We start from the raw sequence: 24,150 nt of genomic DNA, 5'->3' as shown, positions 1-24,150 counted from the left end.
GCAGGTAACAGAGGAACACACTGGGAGTCAAGGGTCTCTTTATCAAACTAATTTTTTAACGAACAACCTTGCAGTGATGCCAAGAGAGAGCAGAAAGCTCCCAGTCAGCACGGCTCTGCAATCAGCGATTAATTTGTTGCCTGATGCTTTGCTTGCTGCCCATGACAGAGCTCATAAATCCTCATTTTTATTGATGTCCTGGCCGAGGGGGCATGCTGGAAAGGGCTGGCTTGTGCTGCAGGTGTCCTGGGCAATCACCTTGCAGGATATGACAAACTGCTTAGAGGCTTTTGTAAAGCCTTTTAATCATTTTATCAGTCTAATGCTTGTTTTTATTGTCTTTGCTGTAAATCCATGGCAGCAGCTCAATTTGCATCCCGCTCTTTCTGGGAAATGGAGTGTGAGACCCTCCCACAGCGGCAGGGCAGAGGCTGTCACCTCTCAGTGCCACAGCCCCAGCACAACACAGAGCATCTCCAGTGCCACCAGCAAGGTCCCAGTCAGGCCCAGTGCAACTGGGGCCATTTTCCCCCCTCATTCTTGGCTGCTGTGGAGGGGGTGACATGAAGAAAAATCGTGCCTGTTTAAAAAAAGACAGAAATTTCCTACATGGCGAAGAGGTGGAAGAAGGAACCAGTGCTGGGGGAAGGGAGACTGATGAAAAAAATTTTTGGCCATCAATATCTACTGGACAAGTCTTTAGAAGTATTGAAGTCTGGGTCTTAACAAGTCTTAAAATCTGGGTCTCCAGCACCTAAAATTGTGACTGAACAGAGCAGTGCCTTCACATGTTGGTATCCCAGGTGATACAACTCCAAGTTCTGTGAATGTCTCCTCTCAACACAAGTGACAATTGTATCTTATTAAATCTGTCATCAAATTGCAGGTCTCTGAAACGGTGCAAGTCAAGGAGAAGCAAAGCAGGGGGGTGTTTCTGTACAATACCCAGTGGAGCTGAGGGAGCCTTTCACAGAGGAAAGGTGTTATTTCTGTCACTTTGAGCAGAAGGAAACTCAGGGAATTACTGAGTGTTTTCTCATCCCACTCATGATCTTCCCAGCTTCCCCAGAGCACTCCAGGACAGCACCAGGCTCGGGGCTGTGGCTCAGGGGGGTGCAGCCCCACGCACAGGGGTCACTGGAGGGAACAGAGGCCTCCTGAGGAACTGGGGCTCCCCTTTGTCTCCAGCTCTGCCGTTCCACCCGCTCTGCTGGCATCTCCCTGTGCCAATATTGGCACTAACAGGGCCACAGGAGGCGGCTCAGCCTCACCAGAGGCTCTGTTATCTTCTCAAGCCCCACAGCAGCTCTCTTCTCCTGAGCTCCAGTCCTGCCCAGGGACAATTCCCGCTAACTGCTGTGCAGTGGGAAGGAGGATGGTGCCAGGAGGTGCAAACAACCTGCAAGGTCACACGTGCTGCTGGCTGGGCCTCTCCAAAGATCACCCAGACCCAACCCTGCTTCATCAGTGCCGCTCAAAAGAACTGAAGTCATGGCTGGGAATTAAGAGGAAGCAAGGAAAGTCCTATCAGCTTACCTCTGAGCATTAAAATAACCATTAATTACCACTTGCTCATCAAGCTACAGCTTAATGAGGACCAATAGAGATGGGGCCATGACCTTTCCTCCCTCCCTGCACACTCCTTTCCTTACACCCATGCTCTGAGCTGTGATCTCTGGTCCTGCCTAGGGTAGATGCTCAGTGTCACTGCTGGGTGTGTGATTTGTGTGACCAGCTCACAAATCTGGATGAGGCTTAAAGCAAGCATTCCCTGCTCTCGTTATATTTAGGTGTTCCTAGTGTAGGTACCACAGAATCCCAGAACAGTCTCAGTTGGAAGGGACCTTAAAGTTCATGTTGTTCCAAACCCTTGGCACGGGCAGGGAACCTTTCACTAGACCAGGCTGCTCATATTATTATAAATATGCTTTGTTTTTAAGCTTTGTTGGGATTATTATTTGCTGCGTTTATTGGCCAGTGCATGGCTAGGAGGGCTAAGAGGGATTCCACTGCTGTTTATGGTCCTGCAAGTGATACTGGCCACCCTGCAACTTTTGGGAAAAAGGAGATGGGAGGGAAGAAATGTATCTGAAGCCTAATGAGGACACAAACACTTGCCAGATTTTAATTTGAAATGCTTTCTTTCTTTTCAACCATATCCTTTTCCGCTGGACTCTGCAAAGAGCAGAGCTGGACAATCGTACGGGAAGCTGGGAGAGACTAACAATAGAGGAGGAGTGGAGAGGGGAGTGGAACCAGCCTGTCTCCTTGTACTCAAAATGAAACATGATAAAGAAACAAATTGCATAAAGGATGACTAACAAAGACAGCTTTAAAAATCGTTTCAGGGTTAGTCTTCTCAGGTTGACAGCAGGGACAGCAGGAAGGGACATTCGGTTTCAGGCATTACGTAAGTTTTAGTCCATCTCCCTTTCAAGTTCTCCGTCTGCTCCTCCCACGTATCCACCAGCCACCCACGGCCCCCGGGACTGCCTGCGGCCACCCCGACCCCCAGGCACGGCCACTTCTTTCTTTACAATCACACAACGGCTTTGAAAAATCCGTGATTTCTGCCTGCCCCCTCCGCTCTGCTCCGCTCCCGTGGATGCGAGGGAATTGCTTGCCTGGTATCCGTGCTCCCAACCCACCGGATCCCTTCCGCAGAGCATCAGGGCCGGAGCAAACCCCCTCTCAGCAAAGCGTGGCACCACCGGCTCCTGCCTCCTCCTGTGGCCCCGGAGCGCTGCGCTCCCGGGCGGTGATGGAATGCAGAGTTCGGCTCCAGGCGCAGCTGCCCCGACCCCCCGGGCTGATTCCCCAGGAAACAGCACAAACATCTGTCACCGCAGTGCCCGACAGACCCCGGCAGAGCTCTGCTCCAGCACTCACTCCAGCCTTTGCAGGTCCCGCACACTGCAAGCTGCCGTAGCCCCGGCGGTCCCCACCAGCTGAAACAACGTGTGGAAAGGCTGTTTCCTCCATATCTGCTCCCTGTCCCTTTTGAAAATGCCCTATATAAATTCAAACGGCTTTTCCAGTCTGGATCATTCCCTTCCAGAGGAAGCTCCCAGAGGCGCAGGGAACACTTTGTCACTGCAGTGCCATTGCCCTTTGGCAGATCCTGGTGAACCACAGAACAGAAAGGGAAGTGGAAAACTACCAGGCACTTACCCAAGCCTCCACGGGACAGGGAAATAAGATCGGGACAGAAGAATAAGATCAGGACAGAAAGGCAATGCTGAGGTTCCAGGGAAGTCAGCAGCTCCGGGAGCAGGGTAAGTCCATCCCTGCCCGGCCGGCTGTCCCGGTTCGGATCCCGCTGCTCTGGAGCCGCCCGCAGAGCCCCGCACCGCCAGACTTCCTCTGCAGCTGATAGCGGCCTTGTGAAAGTAAACGGACTGCTGCCCTTTGGCAGGGGAGGAGGGGGCTGCGAAGCTCAGCCCCTTCCCTTCCTTTGTAATTCAAACCCTTCCTCGAGGCTCGGTGTTTTGGAGGAGAGGCATCTGCTCCCAGCCCCGTCCGAGGAGCTCTCACCGCTCCCGGGCCGAGCCAAAGCAGCTCACTCCCAATTCAACCTCAGCCAGCACTTTTCTGTCTCATACATAATCAGCACAGAACAACTCACAGAGAGGTAAGGAGGGAGAGCTGGGGCGCGGGTTGCTGTGTCTGCACCTCTGATTAATTTTAAGATTTCCTCTTTAGTTATGCAGTAACTATCTCCCTCCCATCACTCCCAAAACATTCCGTATCCACCATCCCTGCTGGGGCACTTGGCCTGACGCTACTGCCAAAGACTGGGCAGGGCTGGGAGGAGGGATGGAGCAGGGATGGAGGAGGGATGGGAGCAGGGATGGGAGCAGGGATGGAGGAGGGATGGGAGCAGGGATTTGAGAAGGAATGGAGAAAGGATGGGAACAGGGATGGAGGAGGGATGGGAACAGGGATGAAGGCGGGATGCTGGTTGTGTCAGAGTGCACATTCCCGACCCTCCCTGACACGGCGCTGCTCCCGAATCCTGTCAGTGCAGTGTCAACATCTTTCCATAGGCAACTGCACCAGGATCAGGCAGCTCTGATCTTTATTACTTCCTGAAAACAGTTGATCTTAAAAGCTCAAACTATAACTGCTGTCAGCTTAGCTCACAGCCTCCTTCTATCGGTATTTACAAGTTACATTTTATATTGTAAAGAAGTCCAGGCTCAAGGGAGCTTGTCCACAAAGCAGACAGATGGGAATTAAAGCACATTTTCCTCAAATCTGCCTGAAATCTAAACTTTTATTATTAGCCATCCCCAGTGTGATAATAAACTCCAGTCCCTGACAGCAACATATGGATCTCATCTCCACTGTAGTCCAATATTACAATAATCCACAGTGACCTGGTAAACAGGCTCAATCCAACAGATTTTACTTCACCCTATCAATGAGAAAGTTATGGTATATGACAGAAATTCACAAAAAAAAAAAAAAAAAACTTGGAATATTTTGTGTTATTTCCCACAACCCCCTACAACTCCCAAATACGTGTGTCTGTATTGTTCTAAGACACAAGGAGCTTGTTTTTTTTCTAATTACACTGGTTTGTAGTAATTATTCTCATTTATTCTCCATGTACATGAGCATATCAAAATAAGAATTGACCCAGTATCAAATATTCCCTGTTATAGGAATTATTCCAACTGCTTGTTACACTGAAGGTTCATGAGAGCCTGGGAGAATGTATCCACATGCAGGCTTATCTCTTCATTTCAGACCATTCATCATTCCTTGCCTGGAAGCAACAGTTAATTTCCAACAACTCAATGTCAAGATGGCAGTTTAAATCCTCTTGAGGATTGCCCCAGGAGAAGATTTTGTCCCAGTTCTTTTGCAGCCGCTGGAGAGTCAGCCTCTTTTGATGTCACTCAGTTTTAGAGTGGGATAGAAATAAAGGAAGAGTGAAGATCTACTGGTGACCATCCCAACCCAAGGAAGGATCATCTCTCCAGAGGCTGCTCTTGGGATTTCAACAGGGACAGAAATTAAGAGTCAGAATGGTTTGGGTTGGAAGGGGCTGTAAAGATCACCCATGTTCACCCCTCCTGCCATGGTCAGGGACAGCTCCCACTATCCAGAAAGGAAAAACACAGCCTGCCAGAAAATGCTGCATGTCATGGAGAGCATTTCCTAGGGTTTATCATTTTCTCTGGATATAGATTAGCACAAGTCTTGCATGACGTAGGAGATACTTCCAAGTTAGAGTGGAGGAGAAGGACCTGAGCCAACACAACAGACTGGACCTTTCTGAAAGGTCACATCACAACCAGACCTGTCCCCCAGACCTCCCAAACAGCAACCACAATAAAAGTGCCAGGAAGAACGTCCAGAGCAGAGCAGAATTTTGATATCCCCTTCTCCCCTTTTCTGTCTCTTACATTTATTTGGATTCAGCTTTATCTCTTCAGCACGTTTTACTGGTGTCAGTGGCCCTTTTACCAAGGACAATCTGCATTGAACATTTTGGAAAGCAATGATTTAAGAAGCTGCAGGTAGCACGGCAAAGTGGCTGATGAGCCATCTCTGGAAATCAGAAGGTGTCTAAAGAGGGTGTTTACAAGCAGAATGCTGCTAAAAGTCTGCCTTGGTTGCAGATAACAAGGATGAGACAATGACAGATTTCCTTCCCCTGGCAGCCAAGAGCAGCTCCCCGTGATTGCCTTGCCGTGTTTATCCAGGATGCTGGGAGAGAGCAGGCACCAAATATGCAATTAATTGGCAGTTTGCAAGAGCATATTGCCTAAAGATAAACAGAGTGGGTGATCATGTCGTATGGAAAACGGCTGAGTGCTGCAGATGTAGTGTTGACCCAGTTTAAAAAAAAAAAGAAGGTTTTTTTTGTTCTCTTGGAAAATAAATTTACTGAAATGAATACTTTTTTTCTTTTTGCATGGTCCCTCTGGCCTTTGAATATTTTGTGTACGTAAGCCATTCCAGGTTCTTTGTTAATCTGGAAGTACATAGTAAATTATGAATTAGCTGTGAAGTTTTCCTGCTGACATCAGAGGAGCAGGGGGTACACTGTGACATGGAGCTCATGGCCTTCACTCTTCACAGAGGGGTTTTGTGAGCAGGAGAAGACACAACTGGATCGAAGTGGGAATCAGGTGATGTGGAAAGGAACCGAAGTGCCTGGGTCAGTGGATGTGGAGATCAGGTCCAGAGGGAGGAATGGTTTTTCACAGACCTGGGAATCACAGAATGGTTTGGGGTGGAAGGTACACCTCCCACTCTCCCAGGCTGCTCCAAGCCCTGTCCAGCCTGGGCACTTCCAAGGCCGGGGCAGCCACAACTTCAGGGAGGAGCTGGACCAGGATCAGGGGCTTGGCAAATGGAGAGAGCTGTGAGCAGGAGGGACAGGCTCTGGTTTCCAAATACAGATATTGTCAGACAAAAGATGACATGAAACCCAGAGTCAGGGAAGGAAGAAGATATGGGAGAAGACTGAATGCTACTGAGGAGCTCAGGATAGGATACAGAGTGTGGAAAATACGCTGAGGCTGGGAAGGGAAGGGGAAAAGCAACCTGAACGTGATGCTGCTTGAGCTGGGAAGCTGGAGAGACAGAAGGGATATCTGTGACACCATCAGGGCAGCAGCACAAAAGCTGTGGATCGAGTGCGAGGCACAAATGCTAAAGAGAGAAGCTCTCACTTTCAGGAGATGGAATTCATTAGGAGGAAAGTCCTTGATGCAGAATTTCAGACTTAATGTTCTGCAGCTCCTGTGCAACAGTAGCAGGCAATAAAAATCAGTGCCCTCACAGGACAAAAGCACACTCTCCTCTCTCTTTTTTTATATTCAGTGCTATAAAACTCAAGCCCAAAGCATGTGACAGATCTCTCACTTCATTTTACTGTGACCACACTGACCTTACCAGCACTGGTCAGATCCAACAGGAAAACAAGTCATGACCTGGCAACTTCTTTGCAGGGATAATGCACCGAGATCCTATCTGGCCTGACCAACGTGATGACACCAAAAATGCCTTTACAAGAATTCCTGATCCCATGGGGAGATTGTTACAGCAGGCTCGGACTTGTTGTGTTGCTGGATCCTCTCCCTGTGCCCAGGCTCTGAACAGAGTGGATAGGGTGCACTGCACACTCCACAGGTGAGGACCTTCCTCCTCCTACACTGAGGTGATTCCAGGTGAATTATTCTTGCAGGACTCAGTCCAGATTTCCTTTGCATTCCCCCAAAGGCCAGGCCTCAAGGAGGAATTGGAACACCAACAGAGGAGCTTGATGTTTCAGAAGCATGGCAAAAATTCAGCAGCTTTTTAAAAATCTTTTACTTTTAGATCAAAGTTTCTGTATTTGGGTACCTAAAATTAGCTAGCAAAATAAGTGACATTTTATTCAGAGATGCAAAATTTCCATTGATTTTAATGGATGCAGCATCCCAGAAAACTAGGCCACTTATTTATGTACCTACAGAAGCATTTGAATCCTTAACTTGAAGGAGCCAAATTTGTAAATGATGACCTTATGTTTTAAAAATCATGAGACAACTCTGCATGCATCAGTCTGTTATTCCCTTTATTTCTGTCAGCAAGGCTCATTCAGAGGTAGATTTAAGCTGTAAAATGTGCCTTTAAAGTTTCCTGCAATGAGGTCTCCTCTATTTAGCAAAACACTTAGGCACAGCTTAATGTCTTCCTGAAGAGAAGCACTTGAGTGAATCAAGGCTAACAGCTTCCTCACAGCCCTCCTTGAGATGAGGAACGAATCTCTGTCTCCCCACAGAAAATTGCTGATCCTGATGGGAATGGCTCAGCAGCCTTGAAGACTCTTTCTGCCTCATCACTTTACCCTAGGAACAGACCAAGCTGGCACAGTGCTTGGGTCTACAAAGCACAGCAAGGTAACAACACTGAAAAAAACACTCCACAGGTGTTCCAGGCCAGGCTGGACAGGGCTTGGAGCAACCTGGGACCGTGGAAGGTGTCCCTGCCAGGCAGGGGCTGGCACTGGGTGAGCTTTAAGGTTCCAAAGCATTCCGTGGTCCAGGATTCTGCAGGGATGTGTGTTTTGGGCAGGGTTGGGTGGAGGGAGGGAAAGGGCAGCAAGAAGCATCCAAACCCCAAGCAGGAGGTGTCCCTGGGGAGGGCAGGTGTAAAGCACTGAGACACCATCCTTTGGCTGATGCAAAACCTCAACCTGTTCCTTACCTTGTAACTTCTCTCTGATAATCCTGTGCCACTGTGGGCCCCTCAGTAATCTGCCATGTGGCTGCTTAAGGAAAGAGCTGTATAATTTACCTCTGATTGTTTCAAACACTTGGCAGGCAACAATAGATAAAACTGACAGGACCTTCACAGTTAACAATGCAACCTAATGAAGTGAAATACTGCTCAGAGAAATATTGTGACAGGTATCCATGGATTCAAGTAAAGGAAAAGATGTGGTGGGGTAGACTGGGCTCTGCAGTCCTTCAGCCCTGACTGTGAAGAGAAGTCATCAGATCTTCCTTCCCTCTGTCTCAATTGTGTCAGGCTGGTCTCGTTACACAGCACTGAATGCAAGTTTGTGAAAGCACAGAAGTTAAACAATTTCCCAGAGAGGAGCTAAAATGAGCTGAGCTCCATTCTGCCACATTTTCACATTCCTGCAGCTGTTTCCAGCAGGAGTTCACCACTTGAATGGCACGGGCCATGGGGGGAAGCAATGGGGGAAAGCCCTGGTCTTGGGCAAACACAGGAGCAGGGGAGAGCTGCCAGCAGGAGCATTTGTGTGCAGTGTTCAGAGGGACAGCAGCATTTGTGTGCAGTGTTCACAGGGACAGCAGCATTTGTGTGCAGTGTTCAGAGGGACAGCAGCATTTGTGTGCAGTGTTCACAGGGACAGCAGCATTTGTGTGCAGTGTTCACAGGGACAGCAGCATTTGTGTGCAGTGTTCACAGGGACAGCAGCATTTGTGTGCAGTGTTCACAGGGACAGCAGCATTTGTGTGCAGTGTTCACAGGGACAGCGCTGCAGGAGATGGCTCGGGGGCTCTGGCCCAGCTCACTCCCAAAGGCACTGGCAGGACACGGAACCTCGGGAGGAAGAGTTAGTGCCACTGCACACAGCCACAGGCACTTTCTAGTTTCCTTTATCGTACAAATTGCAGCTCAGAGCCTGAATTATTCAGAGCAGACTCCAGTGACAGCTCCTTGGAGCAGGGGGATGCAGGCCCAGATGGCGGCTGCAGTTTCCCCTGCGCAGGCGTATCCCGACTCCCAGGGGCTGTGGCTGGACAATTAGCACCATTTGCTAAGCAGGCAGGAGGCAGCGAGGCGAGCACACCGTGCTGGGCAGGCAGAGGGGCTGGAACCCTCTGCCACCAGCCCCTCTCAGGACAGAGGATGCTGCAGCCAGCCTGCGCTGGCAGGGGACAGAGCCCAGGATGGACTGGGCTGGTTGTCTGTGGTGTCACCACTGCCTGGGCTAAAGGAGACACTCCAAGGTCTGATGACCAAAAGCACTGTCAGGGAGCTGCTCCCTGCTGTGATCTTCCTGTAGGCAAGGTGTGATTTGTCTGGGTGTGCTGTGAGGAGGCTCTGTGCACAGAGCACGATCAATAACTTGATGATAAATCTATCTATATCTATAGCTACACACAGCCCTGGTCACCCCTCACAACAATGCTTCTGGCTGCTTGGTCACTCTCCATGCTGCCAGCTTTGGCCACAATGGAGAGAGACATTAGGCTGCAGCCTTCCCAAAAAATCAAGGGCAAGCACAGCATCTGGACTTTGAGGCAAGTTAAACGCTGGGAATTCATTTGGTTTCCATGGTGAAGGACTTAGAAGTTTCACTTAACCTAGGAAGAATGGGAGGTTTCCATTTGCTGGCCTCAGGTAAAAGTATAAAGAAAATTACATCAGGATGGGAGTGGAGACAACTGACTGGGAGAAAACTACAGGAGAAAATGAAGGGGGGAAATGCTGCAGCTCCAGCAGCACTGCCTCAGTAACACCAGTGTGATGCATCCTGGCCACATTTTTTTATTACCTGTCCAACTCTTTTACACAACTCAATAAAGGCCACCCTGACCTATGATGGGAATGTGCTCCAGCAGCTCTGAGGAAACAAACAGGCAGATCCCTGGGAAGGCAGGAGAATGGAACTGTGGCTGTGGAGGCACACAAGGCCACGCAGGGCTCAGAGCCCACTGGGACCCCTCGGGCCCAGGGGCAGATTCTCTTCATCCATGGCCACACTCTGCCTCTGCACACAGCCAGTTTATCTGCTCTGGACAAACCTAGAGAGGGAACACTTTAAAAAGCATCAGGTCTGCTCTCAGCAGTACCTCCCAGCACCGGGATGCAGCATTCCCCAATAATTTCAGCTAAAGCTGTTCAAGGAAATGTGAGACGTGCCAGGCTCCGTATTTCTAACGGGAGCTGCCACTGCCAGCCCCGGAAATCAGATGGGAAGAAGTCCTCAGACAAGGAGACTGATTAAAAAACATAACTGACAATGGCAAATAGCTTAAAGGATTTTAAATCCCCAAAATTAAATCCATCCTCAACCCAGAAATAAAACATACAGAACATCTTTACTTTCATACAAGTCAAAGTTAATTTAAAGGCAAGGCAATACTGTAAAGGTCACATGGATCTTTCACGTATCCATATATCTGACAGTCAGGGCTCTGTTTTTGAACTGGATTTGAAATGAATTTAAAATTTACTGATGCTTCTGAACTCATTAAACTAGAACTTCACAGCAGAAGGCAAATAGGGGCAACTGGATCAGATCAAACATCATTTTCTGGGTGGCAAGAGGGAAGAATTCTCCTGCCTGGAGCACTGAAAAGATACCAGGAATTCTTTGGAACAGCTGCCCCTCTGCCCTGCCCCAACCAGGCACCAAAGGCTCTGCAATGTGCCTCCACTGCCCCACCATTCCCTGCATGGCACAAACGTTCCCACCAGCAATGGCAGCAGTTTTGTCTGTCAGCGTGTTGCTCTCTCTGGGTTAAGCAGAACTTATGTTCCATTCACAGAAGAAAATCATTCTCTGTGTGAGAAAACACACAACAGGCTCGAGTGTGACACTGTTGTTACCACACCCCAGCAAAGATGAAAGAAACAATAATAATAGTAACCAAAAGTTTAAAAACATCTCTCTGCATATTTCACTATGACAGAGATTTGCATGTTCATCTCCAAAACTGGGTGAAAAGAGTCTTAAAATATTGTTTTTGCTATTTTAACTGTAAATACAGGAAGCTTTTTCTGTCTCTACCTACTCAATGACACCATTTCAAGACTTTTTTCTACATTTTCGTTACACAGAAAGGGGAAAAATAGAAGTAAGGAAAGAAAGAAAGAAAGTCCTGGCTTTTAACTAGTGAAAACTCAAAGTAGTCGAAGTTATCTAATAATCCTATGAAAGTGGGGGATGTTATTAGCATGGAGTGAATCAGAGGAGGTTCTGGAAAAGCTGCACAGGGCAAGTGACCCTGAGCTGTGGCTGGAGCCAAGGACAGTACTGAGAGGGAATCTCTCTGAGCCAAGGTGTTTGAAGGCTGCAAACAACCTGGATGTTCAGTTTGGTGACTCACAGCTTGTGGCAGCCCATAAAGACCTTTGTGTGATTAATCTCTCAGATACAGTCCCAAAATCCAAGTTTCAAAGGCCCCTGGCTGCAGCATTGCTGGGTCCCTGGGGAATGAAGCCCCAAACCTGTCTCTCCTGAAGCTGTGCCGAAGCTGCCTGGTGTCATCCAGGGCCTGTCCCTCACCAGGAGAACCAGGAGCTGTTCCCAGAAGCAGCTGGGAGGGATCAGGGCTCTGCAGCTCCTGCACTCATTCCCTCCCAGCTCCCAGCCCGAGCCGGAGTTTGCTGCAGCCTCCACAACACAGTCCACCAGTCCCGTGTCCTCCGGATGTCATTGATAAATACTACATGAAACCACTTGGAAAGAGGGAGAAAAAACCCATCTCCAGTGTTTTGGAGCACCTTGAGAGGCCAACAGCAGTGGCAGGCCCAAAAGGAGAAGTCTGAGGGGCCGAGCTCTGGGAACAGCAGCTTTGCAGTGTCACACAGACAGGTTTGCTGGCACTCCTGCTGCACTTGTTCACATGTTCAACATGCCTTGTTTCACTGGGATGAGGGTGGAAGAAAACTGCTTCCCATCAGTTTTCCTGTGTTTGGGCTCTGTGAAGTATTATTTCTTAGAGGATGAGGCAGTTTATTGGCCAGGGATATTTCCAGCGTATTTATTTTGTTGTTGTTGTGAATTTGGATTAGAGGCATCTCCTTCCTCCCCACAATTGCTGGCAGCATGCTATAAAGATATGATTAATTAAAGTGTGACTATGAATCCACTCAGAGGCTTAGAGTTTTCCTCCTCTTAAGACTAAACAGAGAAAGGGCCACTTTACGAAGTTCAGACCTTGAAGCAGATTTCAAAGTACACTCAGTTTAGCTCATCAGTTTAGCTCAGCACAACGAGGAGGTTCAACCTTCAATATTTAAAAGCTATGAGCCCTTGGAGAGAAGAAACTTCTGCTTCTATCCCAATCCCAAACATGGAAATAAATAAATAAGAGCTAAATAACCAAGCCAGGCTCAGAAAGGACTCCAGCAGCATGGCAGAAATACCCTGCTCACATGGGGGACTCCTCCTTAGCCTAAGTGACATTTTTTTACCTTTGTAGCAGCTCAGCCATGGAACGCACACAGTCCTGAGGCTTTAGATTAAAACAACACATTCTGGCTCTTGCTCTGCAAGAAGCCACTGGAAATCCTGGAAGACCTTCAAAACTGAGCAGTGTAGTACTTGAAAAAGAGACACAGCTTGACTAAATTGAAAAATCTGAATTTCCTAACATGGACTTAAAAGGTGCTACTGAATCTTTAATGACTGCAAGACAGAGTTGGCTCAATCTGAGCAGGGCTCAAGGTCTTCCTTTGAAGAAGTCAAACTTAAAAAAAATAAAATAAGAAAAATGCTTGCTACATTCTAAGGTCACAAAGGGTTCCATGAAACTCTGCATCTCTCCCAACTCCGACTTCCTAAGTGACAGTCACTTGTGATTCCAGAGCACCCACTTCAACGAGCATAATTAGCTGGGGAAGGAAAACACACCAGCCTGAAAGATTCCTTCTCTAACAAGAGGTTGTGAGGGGCAGCGTGCTGCAGAAACAGATGGAAAATGGGGCGATTTATTTATTTCAAGAGCACAGAATTCCTATTCATTAAATGCTACTTTCAAGCTGTTTGGTACCCACAGTTTTCCGACTGACGGATGGCTCAGAGGGAAGGATCAGGAGTGGGAAGCACAGGTTTTGTTGCTCATGGTATCCATGGGGTCATTCCCAGCCCTCTTTTCCAAGCTCTCACACTAATTTCCCACCACCAGTATTATCTTCAGCCCCCACAGTCAGTTCCTCTGCATCACTAATTCTGTTTTAGACAAGACAAGGCTACAGTGAAGCACCTAAACAGATGAGCTGTTAGGCAGAGCTGTAAATTTAGATGGTGCAAGACCAAAAATATAAATTGAAAATTAAATATTTAAAGTTTAGAGGAGGGCAAAAAAATAGATAAACTCTTTGAAAGAACAGCCATTATTAGAAATTACAAATCTGCATGCTAATTTATGTGGTTACTATTGACATTTTCTTTCTAATTCAGCTTTTAGCCCTTTTCTTGCATGCAGATAAATTCTAGTTAAGAGCATTGTGATGTGCAGAAGGCTTAATCCAACAGAAACCCCCTAATATGCAATTTAAGGATCTCAGGTTCATTAATAGCCCTAGGAGCAGCTTGTTTAACAGATTATTTCATGGGGCTGAGTCCATCTGAGACAGTGGGGACAGGAATTGCCTTCCCACAGACACCCTTTGGAATGTCCAGGCTCTGTCCAGGGGATGGAGCTCATTCCAAGGGCATTCTCCACCCTCAGTCCATTTACTGGACAGGTAAAAACTGCAGAATCCTGGAGTGCTCTGTTTCTCAGCAATCCCAGCATGAGCTGTCCTGTCTGCAGGCATTTTCCCAAGAAAATGAAATGAATACCCAAACACTCTGCTTCTCATCAGCCATCGATTCACCTACTGGCAGTTTCAGTAATAAATTAGATCAATGTAATTATTGTATGTGCACACAGATGTCAAATCACAATCACTGTGATCAGATCATCTGGGTGTTTCCTAGAAAAACAGTATTTATCCATATTTGGTGGGGGAGAAAGGTTCATCTGCCCATCCAGAACCCAAAAGAGATGAGCTTCCCAATGAGGTTTTGACACTGTATTTCATGGACTAAATTCTGAAAATAATTTACTCTGGGAAACGAACGTATTATGTTTCTAGTTCTGTGCTCTATCCAACCACTTCCTCTTCAATAGATCCAACTATCAGAAAGGCCAAAACTCCTCCAAACTCTATAGCTTTCAATGTCCTGGAACAAGTCAATATTTTGTGGGCACAATGCCCATCTCTGGTGTTGACAGACAGCAGCTGAGCTGCAACAGAGACCCCAGAGGAAAGCACCAAGACCCCCAGAGAACAAACCCTGTCCCCAGGCCAAGATACCCCCACCACAGGCAGCCAGACATCCTTGCCCTGCTCCCCCATGAACCTCCCTGCTCTCAGACCTGCACTGGGATCCTCTGGGAAGCAGAAGAGACCTGTGGGGTGCTTGGCTCCTCCAGCACATCCTCCAGGCAGGCTGAGGGCTGGCAGCTCTCCCTGCTTCTGCAGGAGCCTGCTCTGACTGACACCTGCTGCAGGTGAGTGTCCAGTGCCTGGGCGCTGCATCTCCCCACCTCATCTCCTGTTTACCTGTCAATTATCCACCTTAAATTCCTCCACCTCCCCCCTGTTGACACCTGGGGAGCACAGGGTTATGAAATGCAGGCTCTGTTATCTGTCAGCGCCCCAGATATCAGCAGTGCCTGTGCTCCAGGCTCCTGCAGCAGCTCAGGACTCTCCTGAGGCAGAGCAGCTCCCCAGCTCTGACTCGGGGTGCCGGGGCTGTGTTCAGATCACACATCAGGGCCTCTCAGAGCCGTCCCGAGGAGCAGCCACCAGGGCCCGAGCCTACTTTGCTGCCTCCAATTTAGCTTGTTAACCATTCCCAAAAATGAGTATATTTTAATTACTGTTTTCTGAGAATTGGGATTATTTTCCTTCTAAATATATTCGTCTGATTATCTCCAGGATGAAATTCATTTGGTTAATTACCATCTTTTTAATTTGTTTAAGACTGTGTTTCAGTTTCCTGTGCTGTAACACCTCCCTGCCAGCTCTGCCTGCATTTATTCAGTGTCTGATAGATTCCCATCTCAGGGAACAAACAGAAGGTTTCCATAAAAAACATGCAGTGCCCCAAGCCTTGCAGGCAGCCTGTGATCCCACCTGAAATCCAGGGGAAGCATTCAAACGTGGAAACCTCTCAGCCTCCAATTCTACTTCCAATCAATGCACTCAATCCAAGCCCCTCATGTAACATCTCATTCATCAGCCAAACCACAGCGGTTTGTACCTGGATCATTCTATTGTCATCTTCTTACTACCCCAAAACAGCAATAGACAAATTCCAATTTCATTACCAAGATCTTGATTCCGGTCACTGATGCATTTACTGGAAGAACCCAAACGTAATTTTATTTCCAGTTTCCTAGACTGTCCCAATAATAAAAAAAAAAACCTTCTGTGGGTAATGCAAACGAGACCAATGGAGACATTAGGAGAAATTTCAGATATTCTTAAGCCAATAGAAACCCCACCCACAGGGAAAGGTCATGACACCTGGTTAAATTATATACATGGGCTTGAACAGCAGGAACTCCAGGAGAGCATCCAAAAGCCTGGGAAAAGATGTTTACATGGAGAACAGTGACTGTCCCAGCCGGGTGGACAAGGACCTTCCTCTGCCCAGGAGCTCAGCCAGGCTGATTCCCACCTCAGCTTGCAGGGATTTTGCACAGCAGCTCAGGAGGCTCTGCCAGGGCTGCCTCGAGTCCCTGGCTGTGCCCCAGCACAGCCCCTGGGCTGCCCCAGCCTCAGCTGCACCCACGTTTCTTTTCCATGCCAACATATTTCCATCTTACTCAGAAAGCTGTTTGTCCCTTAATAGGGCACATTTTCCAACCAGCTTTGTTGTTCTGCAAATTATGGGCTTTAAAGAATTAATGGTGGAATATAAATCAATTTAGCTCACTGAGAGAGTGTGTGTTTTATGTGGTAGAGGTTTTCAAAGAAAAGTAATTAGTTGATTTGGCATTTTAATCTTCAGAAAAATAAAGAAGCTATTTTTCTCCTAAGAGGATGTGTTTGAACACATAAACATATGCTGCATTTTCTGAAACTATATTAAGAAATATTATTTATTGGTTAGATGTGGCAGATAACTATTTCTATTGTCTCAGGAAGATTCTTTGCGATAAAGATTTCACTACGGGGACTGCATTTCACTTTCCAAAATGCCTGACCAAAGGCTTTGAAAAAAAAAGCCAGAGAGGTCCGGTTTGTTTGTCTCCCAGGAATGTCCCTTTCCCAGGGATGCTCTGTTCTCCCTTCTCTGTTTTGTGGAGATTCCATGGCCACAGGGCTGACGTGTCCCAGCAGCTCATCCCTCCATAGCTGTGCCAGGCACTGTCCATCAGCAGCAAACAGGCACCAGGGAGGCTCAGCTCCTGCTCTGGTGCCCGTGTGTGTGTGTGTGTGTGAGGAGAGCTCAGGCAGAGCTGGGCTGATGGGGAGCAGCAGCCCCCTCCCGGGGACTATTGCATAAGATGCCTCTGCTTTGCAATTTGTTCTCTCCCTGGCTGCAGCCCGAGTGTCTGAAGCCAAAGGGCTGTTTTGTGCTTTGGGAGAGAATAAGCCTGTCCCACTGGTGAGTGTCATTTGCCCTCTCCATGTCTGTGCCACACAAAAAAAAGATTCCACCTTCCTCCCTTTGCTGAATTTCCCACATTAACACTCTGGGTGTGTTCAGCAGAGCCAAAGCAAAGCCAGCCAGCCACGCATCTGAGTTTGCTTTCCCCCTGCTCCCCCAGAACAACTCATTTAACAGCAGCACAGCAATTAGAAAATCGATATTCCATTCAGACATGACTGTTTTGGCTGCAGCATTGCTCAAGGAACTTCTCTGGCAGCCTCATCTTTGCCTGGACAAAGGATAAGGCAGGAAGGACACTGGTGTTGGGAGATCTGATTGATTTAAGATGATTTCTCTTAAAGCCCACACGGTATTTGCAGACTGTTTCAGGCACAGGCAGTGTGGAGATGACATTCTCCTAATAAGCAGCTCTGTGCCAGGAGTGTGTGTATAAATACAGCTGCAGAGAAATGCAAGCTTGCTTTCTTGTTTAATATCACACCACCCACCTGAATAAAACAGAACCTGACACATGTCATAAGGAATTACTGGAAGAATGCAAGGCCCTTAGGCACCAGAGCCCCATTTGTATTCCAGTCGTATTAACCAAAAATAAAATAAATAAGTAACAATCACATCTTTGCCATGAAAGGATTTTCCAGCCATTCAAGCACTTACTACGACACTGCTACACATTCCTGTGCTGGAAGTGCAAGGGCAGCAAAGGGGAGGGAAAGAGAGACAAAGCAAAGAGCAGAAATCACAACGGAGAAATTAGTGAGATTTGCTGCTTTGGAGTTCGTGCTGTAAACTCAGCCTGGCCCAGCACAGCCTTGTCCAGCTCAGCCTGGTCCAGCTCAGCCCAGCCCAGCGTCTTCCCCGAATTCTATAATTAGTATCAGTGATTATTCCAGCAGGATTCAGAACCCTGCCCATCTGCAGAGCGCAGGGTGGGAGCAGCCTGCTTTGTTTTCATGTTATTTAAAATAAGAACCGTAATTGCCAATTGTTGTGGTGGAAAACCACTCCCTCATGGAGACAGGCACGATGGAAAGCACTGTGTGGGCTCCACCTTTCCGAGCCACTAGGGAGAGTGGGAAAGCAAAAATTCCCCAAACTCTGAGCAAACCCACCCACCTTCCCCAGAAAAGTGAAAATCAGATATGTGGTTACTAAATTAAGGAGCAGGAACTCCTTCTGCAGGGAACACGAGCGCTGAAAGCCGTCCAACGCAGTCCGTCCCACATAGCAGCCCCTGGTTTGTTTGCCTGGGTGTGCTGTTGTGTAAGCCATAATTATGCAATCTCACAGTTTAGCACTGAGGACATTCCCAGCTTGTTCCAGCTCGGCAGCAGCAGCTCATGGCCATAAATGCAAAAGCCAGACTTTTCCCACAAATGTACTGACATGGAATAATGTGACCTCTTGTAGCACGGAAAAGGGCAGTGCAGAGATGAGCTCTGGGAAAAGGGGGCACTGCTGGCCAAAATTACCAGCAGTGGACTTCCAGTTAATGCAAAATGAAGCCAGCCATGGCAGGGACATGTGGAACCTTTGAACTGGTTCCTGATGAGGTTTCCATAAATTGGATGCCCCGACACAGCAGAGTGGGAGATCTGTGACCTCAGGAGCAGCACTGAGACACTGCACTGAGAGAAAGCATTTCCCAGTGCACTTTCTGATGGAAATGGTACATAAAATCCCTGGACAAAACAGCCCATCCTCAGTCATCACTACAAACTGCTCCATTTGATGACTTTTTTTTGGATCATTAGTCACCCAAGTAATTTTTCAACAAAAAAAGATTTCTTAGTTGACTTTTTCAGGCAAAATTAGTCTGATTTTGAAGATTCACCAACAGTTGTAAATAATGGTCAGATGCCAGGAACAGCTGTAATCACTGGTTCAAAGTATTTCATCTCCAGAGGCATCCAATGGGTTTTGAAGATCTCTTTATGTTAACTCAATTTTAGAGCTGAACACAGTCAGGAGGAGTCACTTCCTCCAACGTATTGTACTGACACCCAAGTGTTGTTCTTTATGTCCCAAACACCAGGAGCACAAATCAAATTGAATCCTGTGCTCTTTATGCACTGACATTTATAGAAAGAAAAACATGTCAGAGGAAGAAAAGTGTCCACAGAACCAGTCAGGGCTGAGTGATGCTTTCGCAGCTTCTCGGAGATGGGGCGGTGGCTTCACCACATCACAGGCAGAAAATCATGTCATGGCAGGGACACCTTCCACTGGCCCAGGTTGCTCCAAGCCCTGTCCAACCTGGCCTTGGACACTTCTAGGGATCCAGGGCACCCTGTGCTGGGGTGTCCTCTCCCTTACAGGGAAGGATTCCCTCCCAGTATCCCTTCTAACCCTGTGCTCTGTCAGCCATTCTTCCTTGTCCTATCACTTGTAAAAATCCCTCTCTTAAATGTTTAAGGAAACTTGATATTTCCAAAACCTTCAGATTTACGATTGGACTGGTAGAATTATTTAGGTCAAGTCATGCTTTGCATGTTAATTTGAAAAAATAATCAAATCTAATGTGAGTTTCAGAACACCAACACCAGGACAGCCAGCCCAGGAAATTATTGATGAGCTTTCAGACAGGACTGAAGCAATTAAGAGTCACTTCTGGTTGCCTGAAAGCAGCTTGGTCACCTGAGTCCAGCTGTGAGGCAGAGAGGAGATCCCTGAGCTGTCCTTCAGGGCCACATTCACACACGGGATGTTTTTTCCCGGTTTCTCTAAGTGGTTATTGGAAAATGTCACTGTTCATTGCTGAGGTTCCCGGGATGCAGCAGCTCTCATTACACCTAAGCCTTCTCAGCACAAAGTAGCCAGAGATAACCTGGATGTATTTGTTGCAGCTGCTGTTCCAGAGGCTGCACTCCCATTCCGTGGGGGGATTCCCATCATTATTGGCTCTGATATTTTATATCTCATCCCTCTGTGTATTGCTGACTCCAGATCCCTTCATTTGAACAAAAGGATGTGTTCCTCTGACACGAGCAGGGATGAGGAGTCTCAGGGATGGAAAGGCAGCAGGTCATGGTATGCCTGGGATGAGGGCATGGAGCTCTGGAGCCTCTGTCCCCACAGGAGCTCTGGAGCCTCTGTCCCTGTGGGAGCTCTGGAGCCTCTGTCCCCACGGGAGCCCTGCAGCCTCTGTCCCTGCAGCTCACAGATCCCTGGTCAGAATTGCCAGTGCTTTCCAGGAAAGCAGGTGTAGAAAAGATGTTTCTTCCAAGAACATAATACTGTACATGAGCAAACACACTGAGTAGGGAATGGCTCAAAGTGATAAAAATGGAAAACAATTCAAGTGGAGTGTCTTTAGCTGGAAAAGACAAGGAGACACAACAGGACATTATCTGCAAGTAACGCATGGTAGAATTGGGAACGAATTGCCTGTTTCTATTTACTGTCTTTTCTAAAACGGCCAATGAATAGATAAGAAAGATGAAAGATAATGGACTTTCTAAGATTAAAAACTCTCAGTGCTCTAAATTATGTATCAGACAGTGTCTGTTTGTGGAATTCATTGATACAAGATGTAATTGAGACCAGCAACTTCACACCACTCAAAAGAGGATTATTGTTATTTTTTAAGACAATGGAACTTTTTCTGCCATTCAGAAGAGAGAACAAAGCTCCCAAGTCAGGGAATAACAGGGAGCTGGTCCTGGCTCATTGGCCACCCCTTGGACATGCTGGAGTCCCTGTGTTCCTCCCTCCCTGCTATCAGTGTGTACCTGAGGGTGTGTGGAGGCTCTGCTGTTGTGTGAGAGGTTGGGACTGTGATTAATAAAGTGAGGGAGAGCTTCAACATGAGTGACTTTATCTAACTAGGGTGAGACACCCTGTACACAGAGAGATCTTCAGAAATAAAGGCATCAAGGCAAACTTCTCTCAAGTGTGTGTCAGAGCAGGTACAAGAGGGCCACGATAATGAAAAAAAAGACAAATAATTCTTTGCCCTTTTCTTGCAGGCTTCACTCAAGGACTGGAATTGCTCTATGAATACACATCACAGAGCTGCCAACAGACTTGGGAGGCAGCAGTGTTATACAAAGATCATAAGCCACGCTTAAGAGATGATAGTTAAAAAAGAATCCAATGCTGCAGTCAGCTGATGACTTTTCCTATATCTTCTGTTACAACATGTTTAAACAGAGTCAAAATTATTACCTGCTCTGTAGGGCACAAATGCCCGTGTAAATGAAACTGGGAGTAACTAGTTAAAGGAAGAAGGATTGAGAAGATTAATGTGAGCTACACTCACTTCCCTAGATGGCTCAGAGAGCTTATAACAGAATTGGGATGCTGGAAAGCAATTAAAAGAACTAACTTAAATAAATCTCTAGTGCTGAAGGTTTGCCAGCATATACCTCTAAATTTTCCTCTGATGCAACCAGGCCCCCTCCTCCAGGGATGTTCTAACAAGCTCTCAGACATCAGGATAATTATTGCAAAGTGTGACCCAGACTGTGGTTACTGGTATAATCAAAAAACCCCTCGAGGTTTCAAAATTAGACACGGTCTCCCGGGTGGAGCAGAGCTCCCAACTCTTGGATGTAATGACTCAAGTGCCAGGGACACTGTCTGTGAGTGGGACAGCCCTGGGGGGCTGAGGGTGACCTTGGGGCTGGGGGCTGCTCACCCTGATGGGATTCCCTTCTCCCAGAGAGGATTCCTGGCAAGGAGCACGCTGCAGGAGTGGTGAGGGGAGATGAGAGATACGGGCTCACAGAATCACAGAATATCCTGAGCAGGAAGGGACCCACAAGGATCATCCAGTCAAACCCCGGCCCTGCACAGACATCCCAACAATCCCACCCTGTGTGTGAGAGTGTTGTCCAAACACTCCTGGAGCTCTGGCAGCTTTGGGGCTGTGACAATTCCCTGGGGGAGCCTGTTCAGTGCCCCACCACCCTCTGGGGGAAGAACTTTTCCTGCAATCCAGCCTAAACCTTCCCTGGCAGACCTTCATGCCATTCCCTCAGGATGGAGAGACAACATCTAAATGCTGATATTGTGAGGGTAGGGTATGGCTGCTGAAGTCCCTGCTCCAGCAGACCAGGCACTGCTGTTCCCCCACACCATTTTCTAAGCAAAACATGTTCCCCTGATATTTCAACTTCTCAAACTGAGAAGCTTCCCTTGGGGAAGCTTAAGGGCTGCAGTGGATTTGCTGCTTTCTGGTGCACAGGGAACTTCCACTGCAGGGATGTAATCCTTGCTTGGTGCTAACACACAGTCTCCAATTTAAGCAAACAGGGAGCGAAGGAAAAAATTAAATACTAATTGCAATCTAAATTGCTCTATCTTCCATCCACCCCCTGCCATCTCTGCTCCCAAATCCATAAGGTCTGAGTGATGATCAGTGAATAATTAATTTGAGGGAGCTGTGGATGAATATCCTGCTCGGGGAGGGCAGTGGGAGCATCCGGCAGAGCCCCGGGGTGCCCAGCACCCTGCAAGGCACCCCCTGCACGTGGCACCGTGTGGCACTCCCTGATTGCAGCTCCTGGGACAGCCACAGCCCAAACAGCTCACACTGCCACCTTCCCTGGAGCACTGGGCAAAGGCAGGAGATGCCATGACCCAGGGACATCACGGACACTGCTGTGGCACGATAGAAGCCACTCACATCCCGATGGCACCTGGCCTTGCTTGGTGCCCAAGGGGATCATGCCCAGGCAGAGGATCAACACCAGACTCCAAGATGAGCAACAACAGCCCTGGGCCTCTCATTCCAATCCTCAGAGCCAGGCACTGGTAAAATCTCTGCTCTCACCAAAAGAATTTAACATATAAATCCTTCTCTCTCTCTTCCTCCCTGGATTCCCATCATCTAAAGTGTTACTATATAGCAACAAACACATCCCTAATGGAACAAATCTCCCCACACAGCCAGGACAGCAAAATATTAATAATTCAAGGTACATAGAGCTGAGTTATGGAAATCATTTGGGACTGGCTGCAGGCTCACTCTGCACAGGGATTCCTGTGGAGAGGCAGCACTGGGGGCTGGGATGGGCATGTGGGAAATCCCCCCTGGACTAGGGGGGATTAATCCCAGAGACATCTGTAAATGTGAGCAAAGGGCACAGCCTGATAGAATAGCTCTGGTTTTCTAATTCCTACTGCATTTCCATCCTTTGGAATGAGGGAATGCCACCCTCCTGCACATTATCAATCACACACAAGGCATGTCACAGCCCTTTCTCATATAATTACTTATATAACACACATGGATTAAAGCTAAATTCACAATTCTGGCTTTAGTTCAAATCAGTTCAGTATTTTTAAACAAATTACATTTTAATTCCAGTGCAAGTGCATTGGTTTAATTCAATTAAAATCAGATTTTGCCTTTTTTTTTTTTTTCATCACAGACCTGAATTGTGTGGAAGAGAACCTAAGTGAGACATTCTGTAGTTGTACTGAAGATTTAAATTGCAAACACTGCCAACCAGACAAGCCTTGTAACATCACTATCATAAGATATCCATAGGTGAACAAACTACTCAAAATCTCACTAATAACTTCAGAGGCTCTATAGCCTTAGGTTTTATTAAAGAATATGGTAAGGAGGAAGCATATTTTCCCCTCAATCTGGTTTTGACAGAGTTATTTGGTATTGACAAGTGCTGAGCATCATTTCAGGCAGTGCTCTGTGCTGTCAGAGCCAGCAGTGAGCTCCAGCTCCAGCTGCTGCCTCCAGCTGCAGTCAGTGGATTGCAGGGCCCGAGCACTGTGGGTGACAAGGAGCACACCTCAAACATCAGCATCTCCCAGCTCGGAGCAAAGGCTTCCCCACCTCACTTCCATGCTCACTTGCACCTCTATCCCTCACACAGATTTTCCAGTCGAGGTCTTGCAAGGTTTCAATAACGAACAGAGCAGAAGTTGGTTGGAAGTTTTTTAAAAAACATTCCTTTCTTCCTTCCAAGAGAGAAAACCATTTATTGCTAAAACTAATTGCCACTAGAAATGACAGAGTAGAGAACAGCAAAGTGTGAGCCAACATGCAATGGTCTCTCCTAGGAGATGGGAAATTCCATGGAAGATGGAAAGTGGAAGCACATGTCAATTGGACATCCCTCCCCTAGGCCCACGCAGCACGAGGGGCAGAAACTGAGAATTCAGCGACATCCCAGAAACAGGGGAAGTCCCTGCTCTGCCATCCTCCCACTTCTCTGCAGCTACTGGAGCTGGTTCCGTGCCCCAACCAAACAGAAAATCACCTCTGAAATAATCATTTCCCGTTGAATCCGCTTGCTGCC

At 47.5% G+C, this 24,150-nt stretch overlaps 1 protein-coding gene and 1 long non-coding RNA gene across 12 annotated transcripts in view; one reads left to right on the top strand and one right to left on the bottom strand.

Annotated features, from left to right (window-relative positions):
• Window positions 1–24,150, bottom strand: part of DAB2IP (DAB2 interacting protein) — a 155,176-nt gene that overhangs the window by 62,660 nt on the left and 68,366 nt on the right. The window contains exon 1 of one of the 10 annotated variants that reach the window (XM_072936673.1): window positions 3,172–3,279. The exons of the other annotated variants lie outside the window; for them this stretch is intronic. The gene's annotated coding sequence lies outside the window, so the exon portion shown is untranslated. Of the gene's footprint in view, window positions 1–3,171; window positions 3,280–24,150 lie in introns of those variants that run through there. 10 annotated transcript variants of the gene reach the window in all.
• LOC116809032 (uncharacterized) lies at window positions 1,996–21,218 on the top strand. 2 transcript variants are annotated; one of them, XR_012058520.1, is made up of 3 exons: window positions 1,996–3,631; window positions 4,668–7,901; window positions 20,851–21,218. It is a non-coding gene; the product is annotated as an uncharacterized lncRNA (long non-coding RNA). The 2 variants fall into 2 exon arrangements; XR_012058521.1 differs by lacking the exon at window positions 20,851–21,218 and having other exon boundaries at window positions 2,000–3,631; window positions 4,668–7,149; window positions 7,784–12,981.

The sequence above is a fragment of the Taeniopygia guttata genome, chromosome 17, assembly GCF_048771995.1.
Source record: "Taeniopygia guttata chromosome 17, bTaeGut7.mat, whole genome shotgun sequence".
Taxonomy (NCBI): domain Eukaryota; kingdom Metazoa; phylum Chordata; class Aves; order Passeriformes; family Estrildidae; genus Taeniopygia; species Taeniopygia guttata.
The sequence above is the reverse complement of the archived record's forward strand: the minus strand, read 5'-3'. Positions and strand labels throughout refer to the sequence as shown.